Here is a 17851-nt window from a genome sequence, read left to right on the forward strand (position 1 = left end):
TACTGGGTTTGGCAAAGATTTCCTGAATAGGATATCAAAAACACAAGCAACAATAATAACTCAACAGATAAAATGTGCTTCATCAAAATTAAAAACTCTTGTGCATCAAAAGATATTATCAACAGAGTAAAAGGCAGCCCACAGAATGAGAAAAATACTTGTAAATCATGTGATAAGTGATTGATATCCAAGATATATAAAAGACTCTTTTAACTCAACAACAACAATAATCATAAACAATCCAGTTTAAAAATGAGCCAGATCAGATCAGTCACTCAGTCATGTCCGACTCTTTGTGACCCCATGAATCACAGCACGCCAGGCCTCCCTGTCCATCACCAACTCCCGGAGTTCACCCAGACTCATGTCCATCGAGTCAGTGGTGCCATCCAGCCATCTCATCCTCTGTCGTCCCCTTCTCCTCCTGCCCCCAATCCCTCCCAGCATCAGAGTCTTTTCCAATGATTCAACTCTTCGCATGAGGTGGCCAAAGTACTGGAGTTTCAGCTTTAGCATCATTCCTTGCAAAGAAATCCCAGGGCTGATCTCCTTCAGGATGGACTGGCTGGATCTCCTTGCAGTCCAAGGGACTTCTCAAGAGTCTTCTCCAACACCACAGTTCAAAAGCATCAATTCTTCGGCGCTCAGCCTTCTTCACAGTCCAACTCTCACATCCATACATGACCACAGGAAAAACCATAGCCTTGACTAGACGAACATTTGTTGGCAAAGTAATGTCTCTGCTTTTATATATGCTATCTAGGTTGGTCATAACTTTCCTTCCAAGGAGTAAGTGTCTTTTAATTTCATGGCTGCAGTCACCATCTGCAGTGATTTTGGAACACAGAAAAATAAAGTCTGACACTGTTTCCACTGTTTCCCCATCTATTTCCCATGAAGTGGTGGGACCGGATGCCATGATCTTCGTTTTCTGAATGTTGAGCTTTAAGCCAAATTTTTCACTCTCCACTTTCACTTTCATCAAGAGGCTTTTTAGTTCCTCTTCACTTTCTGCCATAAGGGTGGTGTCATCTGCATATCTGAGGTTATTGATATTTCTCCTAGCAATCTTGATTCCAGCTTGTGTTTCATCCAGTCCAGCGTTTCTCATGATGTTCTCTGCATATAAGTTAAATAAACAGGGTGACAATATACAGCCTTGACGAACTCCTTTTCCTATTTGGAACCAGTCTGTTGTTCCATGTCCAGTTCTAACTATTGCCTCCTGACCTGCATACAAATTTCTCAAGAGGCAGATCAGGTGTTCTGGTATTCCCATCTCTTTCAGAATTTTCCACAGTTTGTTGTGATCCACAGTCAAAGGCTTTGGCATAGTCAATAAAGCAGAAATAGATGTTTTTCTGGAACTCTCTTGTGTTTTCCATGATCCAGCAGATGTTGGCAATTTGATTTCTGGTTCCTCTGTCTTTTATAAAATCAGCTTGAACATCAGGAAGTTCACGGTTCACATATTGCTGAAGCCTGGCTTGGAGAATTTTGAGCATTACTTTACTAGCATGTGAGATGAGTGCAATTGTGCGGTAGTTTGTTATAAATAAGAACCAAACAAAAGCAACAGAAATAGTACATAACAAATGTTGGTGAGGATTAGAAAACTTGGAAGGAACTATCATACACTACTGCTGGCTGTGTAAAATGGTGAAGTCAAAACAATATAGTGGTTCCTCAGAAAATCGAACAGAATTAACATACAAATTAGCATTTTTTCTAGGTATATACCCAGAACAAATGAAAGCATGGATTTGAACAGATATTTGTATACCTATGTTCATAATGGTATTATTCACAATAGCCTACAAATGAAAACAATCCAATGTTCATCCATGGATGAATGAGTAAACAAATTATGGTATAGTCATATACTGGAATATTATTCATCATTAAAAATGAAGGAAATTCCAGTGCTTGCTCAATATGAATGGACTCTGAAGACGTTATGTTAAATAAATATAAGCCAAATGCAAAAGTATTATATGATTCCACTTGGAAACAAGTATAATATTTGCAAACAAGTATTATATGATTCCACTTACATGAAGTAACTAGAGTAGCCAAACTCATAGGCTGAAGGTACAATGTTGTCAGTGGTTGAGAAAGTGGGAAATGAGGAATTCTTGTTTAAATTGATACTGAATTTTGGTTATGAAAAAAGTTCTAGAAGTGGATAGTGCCAATAGTTGCACAACAATTTGTACTTAATTTCATTAAAGTACAAATATCGTTAAACTGTATATTTAAAATAGTTAAATCATTGATTTTATATTTTGTATACTTTACCACTGCTGCTGCTAAGTCGCTTCAGTCTTGTCCAACTCTGTGCGACCCCGTAGACGGCAGCCCACCAAGCTCCCCCGTCCCTGGGATTCTCCAGGCAAGAACACTGGAGTGGGTTGCCATTTCCTTCTCCAGTGCATGAAAGTGAAAGTGAGTCACGTTAAAAAAAAAAGTGAAAGACACGCTAAGAGTCGTGTCTGACTCTTAGCGACCCCATGGACTGTAGCCCACCAGGCTCCTCCATCCATGGGATTTTCCAGGCAAGAGTACTGGAGTGGGGTGCCATTGCCTTCTCCAATACTTTACCACAGTGAAAAGTAATTGCAAAGATTTAATACCACAAAGAGTGTGACTGAATATAATTAAATCGGCATTTGATAACAAAAACATAACTAGAAAATATTGAAATGCATGGAAACTAAACAATGCAATGCAAAAGAACTCAGAGATCAATGGATGAATGAGTGTAAATTTTAAAAATAAACTGAATGACTATGCTAATATGACAAATCACAATGTCAGATGTGGCAAAGCTGGGAGATTATTTATAGCTTTAAAATCATATGTTGTTCAGGGCTTCCCTGGTGGCTCAGAGGGTAAACTGCCTGCAATGCCGGAGACCTGGGTTCAATCCCTGGGTCAGGAAGACCCCCTGGAGAAGGAAATGGCAATGCACTCCAGTACTCTTGCCTGGAAAATCCCATGGACAGAGAAGCCTGGTGGGCCACAGTCCATTGGATCACAAAGAATCAGACACAACTGAGCAACTTCACTTTCACTTTATTGTTCAGTCACTAAGTCGTGTCCGACCTTATCACCCCACCTACAGACAAGGGCTTCCCTGTCCTTCACTATCTCCTGGAATTTACTCAAACTCACAGCCATTGAGTAGGTGATGCCATCCAGCCATCTCATCCTCTGTCGTCCCCTTCTCCTCCTGTTCTTAACCTTTCCCAACATCAAGGTCTTTTCAGTGAGTCAGTTCTTTGCATCAGGTGGCCAGAGCTTCAGCTTCAGCATCAGTCCTTCCAGTGAATATTCAGGGTTTATTTCCTTTAGGATTGACTGGTTTAATCTCCTTGCAGTCCAAGCACAGTTCAAAAACATCAATTATTTAGCACTCAGCCTTATTGATGGTCCAACTTTCACAACTGTACATGACTACTGGAAAAATCAGAGCTTTGACTATATAGCTTCCCTGATAGCTCAGTTGGTAAAGAATCTGCCTGTAATTCAGGAAACCCAGTTCGATTACTGAGTCAGGAAGATTCCCTGAAGAAGGGACAAGCTACCTATTCCAGTATTCTTGGGCATCCCTTGTGGCTCAGCAGGTAAAGAATACGTCTGCAATGCCAAAGACCTGGGTTTAATCCGTGGGTTGATAAGATCCCCTGGAGAAGGGAAAGACTACCCACTCCATTATTCTGGCCTTAATAATTCCATGGACTGTATAGCCCATGGTGTCACAAAGAGTCTGACATGACTGAGCGACTTTCTTTCACTTTGGGCAATATGGACTTTTGTTGGCAAAGTGATGTCTCTGCTTTTTAATACACTGTCTAGATTTGTCATAGCTTTTATTCCAAAGAGCAAGCGTCTTTTAATTTCATGGCTGCAGTCGCCATTCACAGTGCTTTTGGAGCCCAAGAAAATAGTCTGACATTGTTTCTACTTTTTTCCCTCATCTATTTTCCATGAATTGATGGTACCAGATGCTGTGATCTTAGTTTTTTGAATGTTGAGTTTTAAGCCAGCTTGTTCACTCTCATTTTTCACATTTATCAGAGGCACTTTGTTTCCTCTTCACTTTCTGCCATTAGGGTGGTGTCATCTGCATACCTGAGGTTGTTGATATTTCTCCCTGAAATCTTGATTCCAGTTTGTGATTCATCCAGCCCAGCATTTTTCATGACGTGTTCTGCATAGAAGTCAAATAAGCAGGGTGACAATATACAGCATGGCGTACCCCTTTCCAAATTTTGAACCAGTCCATTGTTCCATATCCAGTTCTATCTGTTGCTTCTTGACATGTACATAGGTTTCTTAGAAGGCAAGTAAGGTGGTCTGGTATTCCTATCTCTTTAATAATTTTCCACAGCTTGTTGTGATCCACAGTCAAAAGCTTTAGTGTGGTCAACGAAGCAGATGTTTTTCTAGAATTCTCTTGCTTTTTCTATGATCCAATGATTGTTGGCAATTTGATTTCTGGTTCCTCAGCCTTATCTAAATCCAGCTTGCACATTAAATTCATATATTAGAGAGGCAAAAATAGTGAAAACTCATTGATCTCGCTTTCCAGTTCAAAAAGATAGAAAAATATAACAATAAATTTTAAGGAAAATAGAGGAAAAGGAAATATAAACTTAAAAGCAGAAATAGTAAACAGATATACAATCAAGTTCAATACAGTCACAAAATTACTTTTTTATAACATTAGTAAAATTTATAAACCCATAGAAAGATTGATGGAGAAATAGAGAAGCACAAATTATCAATATAGAACTCATCTTTAATACCCTGCATACTTTAAAGGATAATGTGTTTGCTCATTTGCTCAGTGTGTCTTACTCTTTGCAACTCCATGGACTGTAGCTCACCATGCTTCTCTGTCCATATGGATTCTTCAGGCAAGAATTACTGGATTGAGTTGCCATGCCCACCTCCAGTGGATCTTCCCAACCCACGGATCAAACACAGGTCTCCTGCATTGCAGGCAGATTCTTTAGTTTAATATAGCCTATGATCTTTTTCTCTTGCAATGCCCTTGCTAGATTTTGGTATTTATGGTAATGAAAGCCTATATAGATTTTGAAATGTTCCATTTTTGTGTAAGATTGATATCATTCACAAGTGTTTGCAAGAATTCACCAGGGAAACTCTCAAGGCTTAGAATTTTCTTTGTGGGAAGGTTTTAATTACAGATTTGTTTTAATTAATAAATTATCTTAGTATTCAGATTTTCCATTGGTTTTTGTATCATTTTTAGCAAATATTATCTTTCAAGGAATTTGTCCATTTCATTGACATTAAGTTGTAAAGAATCTGCCTGCAAAGCAGAAGACCAGGGTTCAATATCTGGGTCATGAAGATCCTCAGGAGAAATAAATGGCAGACCACTCCAATATTTTTGCCTGGAGAATTCCATGGACATAGAAGCCTGGTGGACTAAATCTATGGGATCACAAAGAGCCATACACTACTGAGTGACTAACACACAAGAGCATATAATAAACAACTTTATGCCAATAAAATCAACATACTAAATGAAACCGACAAATTCCTTGAAAGATAAAATTTGCTAAAAGTTGTACAAAAACAAATAGAAAATCTGAATATTAAGATAATTTATTAATTAAAACAAATATGTAATTAAAAAAAAAAAAAACCTTCCTACAAAGAAAATTCTAAGCCTTGATGGTTTCCCTGGTGAATTCTTAAAAACACTTATAGATCATGCCAGTCTTACACAAAAAAGGAAATATTTTCCAACTGTTCATAGAATCTTGGCATGACCATAATACCAAACTCTAGCAAGGACATAGCAAGAAAAAAAGATCATAGGCCATATTAAACTTACATGAAAAAATTCTTCAACAAAATATTGGTAATTATAATCCAATGATATATAAAAAAACTAATGCATCATTGCCGGTGCCAGCCGGCAAAGTCGATCAGGTCCCGAGAATGTGCACGGCGGGGCTGAGAAAGAAAACTATAGCAAGAGACTACAACAAAGATGGGGTCGAGAGGTTCAGACACGTCTCCACAAAGGGATGCAGTCTGACACCAACTTTATTCAGCATCTTATATTTATACAGAAGAGCATGAGAAAGACAAGACAGTTGACATATTTTCTTGGTTGACCTATACATCTTACAAACAGTCACAAGAAATCTTGAGAGCATGGGAATGGCACCCTATTATTATTTCTTACGCCAGATAACATTTCCCTGAGCGTGAGAAGTTTGCACAGAACTCCAGGTGCCTGCAGTAAATAAGCGCCTAATCTCTGGGGTGGCGGGACAGAGAGCTATGTTTGCAAGCAAACCCTCAAGGACTGAGGCAGTTCCCAGAGCTGTGTCCTTTAGATAAAGGACCCCGTTCTCACGGGCAGCTCCCCGCACATCATGACCAAATAGAGTTTATTTAAATAATACAAGGTTGGTTTAACATTTGGAAATGTTCAATTCTACACATTAACATAAGAAAGGTGAAAAGTATCATTTTGATGGAAGCAGATAAAATATTTGATAACATTGAACACCCATTTATGGTAAAACTCAAAATTAGGAAAAGAGCTTATTTAATTTGGTGGACAATGCCCACTAAAATGTATAGAAAATATTAATTTTAATGGTGAAATATGGAACACTTAACCCATGATGTTACAATTATTCTAAGATAGGCACCAGTACCACTTATATTTATTACTTATTGGAAATTCTAACTAATTGAATAAGACATTAAAAAAGTAATAAAATCATTCACATAGTACTTGTCAATCAACACTTAAAATTTAAAATAATATTAGAGGGGGGCGGTCCTGAGATGGTGGAGGAATAGGATGGGGAGACCACTTTCTCCCCAACAAATTCATCAAAAGAACATTTAAACGCTGAGTAAATTCCACAAAACAACTTCTGAGTGCCAGCAGAGGACATCAGGCGCCCAGAAAAGCAGCCCATTGTCTTCTAAAGGAGGTAGGACAAAATATAAAAGACAAAAAGAGAGACAAAAGAGATAGGGATGGAGCTCTGTCCTGGGAAAGTGAAAGTGAAAGTGAAGCCGCTCAGTCGTGCCCGACTCTTTGCAACTCGTGGACTGTAGCCCACCAAGCTCCTCTGTCCATGGGATTCTCCAGGCAAGAATACTGGAGTGGGTTGCCATTTCCTTCTCAAGGGAGTCTTAAAAAGAGAGGTTTCCAAACACCAGGAAACACTCTCACTGCCAAGTCTGTGGTGAGCCTTGGAAACACAGAGGACAACATAACTGAGAGGACAAATAAATAAATAATTAAAACCACAGATTACATGCCCAATGGTAACCCCACCAGTGGAGAAGCAGCGCAGACGCCTTCACCCATCACTAGCAAGCAGGGGCTGGGCAGGGAGGCACGGGCTGAATTGCTAAGAGTAAGGACCAGGCCTGAATGCCCCGAGGGCAATCTGAGGGAACTAACTTGGGCTAGCAAACCAGACTGTGGGGTAGCTACCACTTGAAAAGCCCTAACTTAAGACACCACCAGGGCCACTCACAGAACAAAGAAGTGTACAGAGCTAGTTGGCTGCAGACCATCCCCCTCCAGTGACAGGCAGCCAAAGCTGGAAGGGGGCAATCGCAGCCCCAGAGAGACATTATCTACCAAAATGCAAGCAGGCTTCTTTGCTAAGACTTCTTGGGGTTCTGGACAGTCAACATCCACCTGAGAAGGCGTGCTGGTTGTACACCCAGAAAACCGAGCAGCAGGGACAGGGGAGGCAATAAGTCACAGAAACCGCGCTTGTCAAACACCTCATCACCTGAGCTGCTTGGACCTGGGAAGGGCACAAACGCAGGCCCATATGAGTCTGTGCCTCTGAGGACTTCCTGAGTGCCTGAACTTGAGCGGCTTAGACCTGGGAGTTGCATGCAGCCTAGGGCCAGCCTCGGACAGTTCCTGGTGGAGCAACATAGAACCTGAGCAGTGTGGGCAGGGAGGGTACACGCACCATGTGCGGGGGCAGGCCCAGTGTGGCTGAGACACTGTGATCACACGCCAGTGTTATTTGTTTGCAGCGTCCCTTCCCTCCCCACAGCAGGACTGAACAAGTGAGCCTCAAAGTGTCCACCACCGCCCCCTTGTGTCAGGGCAGAAATCAGACACTGAAGAGACCAGCAAACAGAAGAAGTTATAACAGAGGGAACAGCCTTGGAAGAGACAGGTGCAATAGATTAAAACCCTGTATTTAGTACCGACTACATAGGAGGGGGCCTATAAATCTTGAGAAATATAAGCCGGACCAAGGAACTATCTGAAAATCAACTGACCCCACACTGCCCACAACAACACCAGAGAAAGTCCTAGAAATATTTTTACTATTTTTGCTATCATTCTTTTTTTTTGTTATTTTTTTTATTTTTTAAGTCCTCTATTACTCCTTTATATTTCATTTTTATAAACTACTAGTACTTTGCAAAAAAAGACCCTATTTTTAAAAGCAAACCATATATATGTATATATATTTCTTTTATAATTTTTGTGACTTTGTTTTTTTTTTCTTTTTTTTTAATATTGTATTTTTGAAAATCCAACCTCTACTCTAGATTTTTAATCTTTGCTTTTTGGTATTTGTTATCAATTTTGTACCTTTAAGAACTCAGTCTTCAGTACACATTTTTACCTGGGAGCAAGATTGCTGGCTTGCCTGCTCTCTCCCCCTTTGGATTCTCCTTTTTTCTTCACCAGGTCGCCTCTATCTCCTCCCTCCCCCTTCTCTGCTCTACCCAACTATGTGAATCTCTTTGTGTGTTCCAGACGGTGGAGAACACTTAGGGAACTGATTACTGGCTGGATCTGTCGCTCTCCTTTTGATTCCCCCCTTTTTCCTCCTGGGCACCTCTGTCTCCTTCCTCCCTCTTCTCTTCTCTGTATAACTCCATGAACATCTCTGAGCTGTCCAGACTGTGGAGCGCACATAAGGAAGTGATTACTGGCTAGCTTGCTCTCTCCTCTTTTCATTCCACCTCATCTCATTCGGGTCACCTCTAAATCCCTCCTCCCTCTTCTCTTCTCCATGTAACTCTGTGAACCTCTCTGGGTGTCCCTCACTGTGGAGAAACTTTTCATCTTTAACCTAGATGTTTTATCAATGGTGCTGTATAGATGGAGAAGTCTTGAGACTACTGTAAAAATAAGACTGAAAGCCAGAAGCAGGAGGCTTAAGTCCAAATCCTGAGAACACCAGAGAACTCCTGACTCCAGGGACATTAACTGACAGGAGCTCATCAAACACCTCCATACCTACACTAAAACCAAGAACCACCCAAGGGCCAACAAGTTCCAGAGTAAGACATACCATGCAAATTCTCCAGCAACACAGGAACACAGCCCTGAGCTTCAATATACAGGCTACTCAAAGTTACTCCAAACCCATTGACATCTCATAACTCATTACTGGACACTTAATTGCACTCCAGAGAGAAGAAATCCAGCTCCACCCACCAGAACACTGACACAAGCTTCTCTAACCAGGAAACCTTGACAAGCCACCCATACAACCCCACCCACAGCGAGGAAACTCCACAATAAAGAGAACTCCACAAACTGCCAGAATACAGAGAGGCCATCTCAAACTCAGCAATATAAACAAGATGAAGAGACAGAGGAATACCCAGCCGGTAAAGGAACAGGATAAATCCCCACCAAACCAAAGAAAAGAGGAAGAGATACCTGATAAAGAATCAGATACCTGATAAAAAAAAAAAAAAAGAGGAATCTACCTGATAAATAATTCTGAATAATCATAGTGAAAATGATCCAAAATCTTGAAATCAAAATGGAATCACAGATAAAAAGCCTGGAGACAAGGATTGAGAAGATGCAAGAAAGGTTTAACAAGGACCTACAAGAAATAAAATAGAGTCAATATATAATGAGTAATGCAATAAATGAGATAAAAAACACTCTGGAGGCAACAAATAGTAGAATAACAGAAACAGAAGATAGGATTAGTGAAGTAGAAAATAGAATGGTAGAAATAAATGAATCAGAGAGGAAAAAAGAAAATGAATTAAAAGAAATGAGGACAATCTCAGAGGCCTCCATGACAATATTAAAAGCCCCAACATTCGAATCAGAGGAGTCCCAGAAGAAGACACAAAGAAAGACCATGACAAAATACTTGAGGAGATAATAGTTGAAAACTTCCCTAAAATGGGGAAGGAAATAATCACCCAAGTCCAAGAAACCCAGAGAGTGCCAAACAGGATAAACCCAAGGCGAAACACTCCAAGACACATATTAATCAAATTAACAAAGATCAAACACAAAGAACAAATATTAAAAGCAGTAGGGAAACACAACAAATAACACATGAGGGGATTCCCATAAGGATCACAAATGATCTTTCAATAGAAAGTCTTCAGGCCAAGAGGGAATAGCAAGACATACTTAAAGTGATAAAAGAAAGTAACCTACAGCCCAGATTACTGTACCCAGCAAGGATCTCATTCAAATATGAAGGAGAAATCAAAAGCTACACAGACAAGCAAAAGCTAAGAGAATTCAGCACCACCAAACCAGCTCTCCAACAAATGCCAAAAGATCTTCTCTAGACAGGAAACACAGAAAGGGTGTATAAACTTGAACCCAAAGCAACAAAGTAAATGGCACCGGGATCATACTTATCAATAATTACCTTAAATTTAAATGGGTTGAATGCCCCAAGCAAAAGACAAAGCCTGGCTGAATGGATACAAAAACAAGACCCCTATCTATGTTGTCTACAAGAGACTCACCTCAAAACAGGGGACACATACAGACTGAAAGTGAAGGGCTGGAAAAAGATATTCCACAAAAATAGAGACCAAAAGAAATCAGGAATAGCAATATTCATATCAGATAAAATAGACTTTAAAGGCTGTGAAAAAGACAAAGAAGGACACTACATAATGATCAACAGATCAATCCGAGAAGAAGATATAACAATTATAAATATACATGCACCCAACATAGGAGCACCACAATATGTAAAAGACAAATGCTAACAAGTAAAAAAAAAATGCTAACAAGTATGAAAGGAAAAATTAACAATAATACAACAATAGTGGGAAACTTTAATATCCCACTCATATCTATGGATAGATCAACTAAACAGAAAATTAATACGGAAACATAAACTTTAAATGATACAATAGACCTGTTAGACCTAATTGATTCCTACAGGACATTTCACCCCAAAACAATGAATTTCACCTTTTTCTCAAGGGCACATGGAACCTTCTCCAGGATAGATCATACTGGGCCATAAATTAGCCTTGGTAAATTCAAAACAATTGAAATCATTCCAAGCATATTTTCTTTTTTTTTTTTTTCTTTTTTTTTCTTTTTTTTAATTTTATTTTATTTTTAAACTTTACATAACTGTATTAGTTTTGCCAAATATCAAAATGAATCTGCCACAGTTATACATGTGTTCCCCATTCTGAACCCTCCTCCCTCCTCCCTCCCCATTCCATCCCTCTGGGTCATCCCAGTGCACCAGCCCCAAGCATCCAGTATCATGCATCGAACCTGGACTGGCAACTCGTTTCATACATGATATTTTACATGTTTCAATGCCATTCTCCCAAATCTTCCCACCCTCTCCCTCTCCCACAGAGTCCATAAGACTGTTCTATACATCAGTGTCTCTTTTGATGTCTCGTACACAGGGTTATTGTTACCATATTTCTAAATTCCATGTATATGCATTAGTATACTGTATTGGTGTTTTTCTTTCTGGCTTACTTCACTCTGTATAATAGGCTCCAGTTTCATCTACCTCATTAGAACTCATTCAAATGTATTCTTTTTAATGGCTGAATAATACTCCATTGTGTATATGTACCAAAGCTTTCTTATCCATTCATCTGCTGATGGACATCTAGGTTGCTTCCATGTCCTGGCTATTATAAACAGTGCTGCGATGAATTTTGGGGTACTCGTGTCTCTTTCCATTCTGGTTTCCTCAGTGTGTATGCCCAGCAGTGGGATTGCTGGATCATAAGGCAGGTCTATTTCCAGTTTTTTAAGGAATCTCCACACTGTTCTCCATAGTGGCTGTACTAGTTTGCATTCCCACCAACAGTGTAAGAGGGTTCCCTTTTCTCCACACCCTCTCCAGCATTTATTACTTGTAGACTTTTGGGTCGCAGCCATTCTGACTGCTGTGAAATGCTACCTCATAGTGGTTTTGATTTGCATTTCTCTGATAATGAGTGATGTTGAGCATCTTTTCATGTGTTTGTTAGCCATCTGTATGTCTTCTTTGGAGAAATGTCTATTTAGTTCTTTGGCCCATTTTTTGATTGGGTCATTTATGTTTCTGGAGTTGAGCTGTAGGAGTTGCTTGTATATTCTCGAGATTAGTTGTTTGTCAGTTGCTTCATTTGCTATTACCTTCTCCCATTCTGAAGGCTGTCTTTTCACCTTGCTAATAGTTTCCTTTGATGTGCAGAAGCTTTTAAGGTTAATTAGGTCCCATTTGTTTATTTTTGCTTTTATTTCCAATATTCTGTGAGGTGGGTCATAGAGGATCCTGCTGTGATGTATGTCAGAGAGTGTTTTGCCTATGTTCTCCTCTAGGAGTTTTATAGTTTCTGGTCTTACATTTAGATCTTTAATCCATTTTGAGTTTACTTTTGTGTATGGTGTTAGAAAGTGTTCTAGTTTCATTCTTTTACAAGTGGTTGACCAGAGTTCCCAGCACCACTTGTTAAAGAGATTGTCTTTAATCCATTGTATATTCTTGCCTCCTTTGTCAAAGATAAGGTGTCCATATGTGCGTGGATTTATCTCTGGGCTTTCTATTTTGTTCCATTGATCTATATTTCTGTCTTTGTGCCAGTACCATACTGTCTTGATAACTGTGGCTTTGTAGTAGAGCCTGAAGTCAGGTAGGTTGATTCCTCCAGTTCCATTCTTCTTTCTCAAGATTGCTTTGGCTATTCGAGGTTTTTTGTATTTCCATACAAATTGTGAAATTATTTGTTCTAGCTCTGTGAAGAATGCTGTTGGTAGCTTGATAGGGATTGCATTGAATCTATAGATTGCTTTGGGTAGTATACTCATTTTCACTATATTGATTCTTCCCATCCATGAACATGGTATATTTCTCCATCTGTTAGTGTCCTCTTTGATTTCTTTCACCAGTGTTTTATAGTTTTCTATATATAGGTCTTTAGATTCTTTAGGTAGATATATTCCTAAGTATTTTATTCTTTCCGTTGCAATGGTGAATGGAATTGTTTCCTTAATTTATCTTTCTGTTTTCTCATTATTAGTGTATAGGAATGCAAGGGATTTCTGGGTGTTGATTTTATATCCTGCAACTTTACTATAGTCATTGATTAGTTCTAGTAATTTTCTGGTGGAGTCTTTAGGGTTTTCTATGTAGAGGATCATGTCATCTGCAAACAGTGAGAGCTTTACTTCTTCTTTTCCAATTTGGATTCCTTTTATTTCTTTTTCTGTTCTGATTGCTGTGGCCAAAACTTCCAAAACTATGTTGAATAGTAATGGTGAAAGTGGGCACCCTTGTCTTGTTCCTGACTTTAGAGGAAATGCTTTCAATTTTTCACCATTGAGGATAATGTTTGCTGTGGGTTTGTCATATATAGCTTTTATCATGTTGAGGTATGTTCCTTCTATTCCTGCTTTCTGGAGAGTTTTGATCATAAATGGATGTTGAATTTTGTCAAAGGCTTTCTCTGCATCTATTGAGATAATCATATGGTTTTTATTTTTCAATTTGTTAATGTGGTGTATTACATTGATTGATTTGCGGATATTGGAGAATCCTTGCATCCCTGGGATAAAGCCCACTTGGTCATGGTGTATGATCTTTTTAATGTGTTGCTGGATTCTGATTGCTAGAATTTTGTTAAGGATTTTTGCATCTATGTTCATCAGTGATATTGGCCTGTAGTTTTGTTTTTTTGTGGGATCTTTGTCAGGTTTTGGTATTAGGGTGATGGTGGCCTCATAGAATGAGTTTGGAAGTTTACCTTCCTCTGCAATTTTCTGGAAGAGTTTGAGCAGGATAGGTGATAGCTCTTCTCTAAATTTTTTCGTAGAATTCAGCTGTGAAGCCGTCTGGACCTGGGCTTTTGTTTGCTGGAAGATTTTTTATTACAGTTTCAATTTCCGTGCTTGTGATGGGTCTGTTAAGATTTTCTATTTCTTCCTGGTCGAGTTTTGGCCAAGCATGTTTTCTAACCACAATGCAGTAAGATTAGATCTCAATTACAGGAGAAAAAATATTAAAAAATCTCAACATATGGAATCTGAACAACATGCTGCTGAATAACCAAAAAATCACAGAAGAAATCAAAAAAGATATCAAAATATGCATAGAAATGAATTAAAATGAAAACAAAACAACCCCAAACCTGTGGGATACTGTAAAAGCAGTGCTAAGGGGAAAGTTCATAGCAATTCAGGCATACCTCAAGAAACAAGAAAAAAGTCAAATAAATAACCTAGCTCTACACCTAAAGCAACTAGAAAAGGAAGACATGAAGAACCCCATGGTTAGTAGAAGGAAAGAAATCTTAAAAATTAGGGCAGCAATAAATGCAAAAGAAACAAAAGAGACCATAGCAAGAATCAACAAAGCCAAAAGCTGGTTCTTTGAAAGGATAAATAAAATTGACAAACCATTAGCCGGACTCATCAGGAAAAAAAGGGAGAAAAATAAAATCAATAAAATTAGAAATGAAAATGGAGAGATCACAACAGACAACACAGAAATACAAAGGATCATAAGAGACTACTATCAGCAATTATATGCCAATAAAATGGACAACGTGGAAGAAATGGACAAATTCTTAGAAAAGTACAACTTTCCAAAACTGAACCAGGAAGAAATAGAAAATCTTAACAGACCCATCACAGCACAGAAATTGAAACTGTAATCAGAAATCTTCCAGCAAACAAAAGCCCAGGTCTAGATGGCTTCACAGCTGAATTGTAGGAAAAATTTATAGACGAGCTAACACTTATCCTACTCAAACTCTTCCAGAAAATTGCAGAGGAAGGTAAACTTCCAAACTCATTCTATGAGGCCACCATCACCCTAATACCAAAACCTGACAAAGATCCCACAAAAAAACAAAACTACAGGCCAATATCACTGATGAACATAGATGCAAAAATCCTTAATAAAATTCTAGCGATCAGAATCCAACAACACATTAAAAAGATCATCCACCATGACCAAGTGGGCTTTATCCCAGGGATGCAAGGATTCTTCAATATTCACAATTCAATCAATGTACTACATCACATTAACAAATTGAAAAATAAAAGCCATATGATTATCTCAATAGATGCAGAGAAAGCCTTTGACAAAATTCAACATCCATTTATGATCAAAACTCTCCAGAAAGCAGGAATAGAAGGAACATACCTCAACATAATAAAAGCTATATATGACTAACCCACAGCAAACAATGGTGAAAAATTGAAAGCACTTCCCCTAAAGTCAGGAACAAGACAAGGGTGCCCACTTTCACCACTACTATTCAACATAGTTTTGGAAGTTTTGGCCACAGCAATCAGAGCAGAAAAAGAAATAAAAGGAATCCAGATTGGAAAAGAAGAAGTAAAACTCTCACTGTTTGCAGATGACATGATCCTCTACATAGAAAACCCTAAAGACTCCACCAGAAATTTATTAGAGCTAATCAATGACTATAGTAAAGTTGCAGGATATAAAATCAACACACAGAAATCCCTTGCATTCCTATACACTAATAATGAGAAAACAGAAAGATAAATTAAGGAAACAATTCCATTCACCATTGCAATGGAAAGAATAAAATACTTAGGACTATATCTACCTAAAGAAACTAAAGACCTATATATAGAAAACTATAAAACACTGGTGAAGGAAATCTAAGAGGACACTAATAGATGGAGAAATATACCATGTTCATGGATGGGAAGAATCAATATAGTGAAAATGAGTATACTACACAAAGCAATCTATAGATTCAATGCAATCCCTATCAAGCTACCAACAGTACTTTTCACAAAGCTAGAACAAATAATTTCACAATTTGTATGGAAATACAAAAAACCTCGAATAGCCAAAGCAATCTTGAGAAAGAAGAATGGAACTGGAGGAAGCAATCTGCCTGACTTCAGGCTCTACTACAAAGCCACAGTCATCAAGAGAGTTTGGTACTGGCACAAAGACAGAAATATAGATCAATGAAACAAAATAGAAAGCCCAGAGATAAATCCACGCACCTATGGACACCTTATCTTTGACAAAGGAGACAAGAGTATACAATGGATTAAAGACCATCTCTTTAACAAGTTGTGCTGTGAAAACTGGTCAACCACTTGTAAAAGAATGAAACTAGAACACTTTCTAAAACTGTACACAAAAATAAACTCAAAATGGATTAAAGATCTAAACATAAGACCAGAAAGTATAAAACTCCTCGAGGAGAACATAGGTAAAACACTCCTCGACATAAATCACAGCAGGAACCTCTATGATCCACGTCCCAGAATATTGGAAATAAAAGCAAAAATAAACAGATGGGACCTAATTAAAATTGAAAGCTTCTGCACAACAAAGGAAACTACGAGCTAGGTGAAAAGACAGCCTTCAGAATGGGAGGATATAATAGCAAATGAAGCCACTGACAAACAACTAATCTCAAAAATACAGAAGCAGCTCCTGCAGCTCAATTCCAGAAAAATAAACCACCCAATCAAAAAATGGGCCAAATAGCTAAACAGACATTTCTCCAAAGAAGACATACAGCTGGCTAACAAATACACGAAAAGATGCTCAACATCACTCATTATCAGAGAAATGCAAATCAAAACCATGAGGTAGCATTTCACACCAGTCAGAATGGCTGTGATCCAAAAGTCTACAAGCAATACATGCTGGAGAGGGTGTGGAGAAAAGGGAACCCTCTTCCACTGTTGGTGGGAATGCAAACTAGTACAGCCACTATGGAGAACAGTGTGGAGATTCCTTAAAAAACTGGAAATAGACCTGCCTTATGACCCAGCAATCCCACTGCTAGGCATACACACTGAGGAAACCAGAATTGAAAGAGACACATGTACCCCAGTGTTCATCGCAGCAGTTTGTAATAACCAGGACATGGAAGCAACCTAGATGTCCGTCAGCAGACGAGTGGATAAGAAAGCTGTGGCACATATACACAATGGAGTATTACTCAGCCATTAAAAAGAATGCAGTAGAATCCATTCTAATGAGATGGATGAAACTGGAACCTGTTATACAGAGTGAAGTAAGCCAGAAAGTGAACTAAGCCAAAAACACCAATACAGTATTCTAACGCATATATATGGAATTTAGAAAGATGGAAATGATAACCCTGTATGTGAGACAGCAAAAGAGACACAGATGTATAGAATAGTCTCTTGGACTCTGTGGGAGAGGGAGAAGTTGGGATGATTTGGGAGAATGGCATTGAAACATGTATAATATCATATAAGAAATGAATCGCCAGTCCAGTTTCGATGCAGGATACAGAATGCTTGGGGCTGGTGCACTGGGATGACCCAGAGGGATGATACGGGGAGGGAGGTGGGAGGGGGGTTCCAGATGGGGAAAATGTGTATACCCGTGACAGATTTATGTTGATGTATGGCAAAACCAATACAATATTGTTAAGTAATTAGCCCCCAATTAAAATAAATAAATTTAAATTAAAAAATAAAATAATATTAGAAACAGAATTAATAAATTAATTTAATGAAGTCAGTGCATATAAGATCAATATAATCTCTTTTTTTCTGTATACTGTAAAGAATATTAAAAAT

Source organism: Bubalus kerabau, chromosome X (genome assembly GCF_029407905.1).
Source record: "Bubalus kerabau isolate K-KA32 ecotype Philippines breed swamp buffalo chromosome X, PCC_UOA_SB_1v2, whole genome shotgun sequence".
Classification (NCBI taxonomy): domain Eukaryota; kingdom Metazoa; phylum Chordata; class Mammalia; order Artiodactyla; family Bovidae; genus Bubalus; species Bubalus kerabau.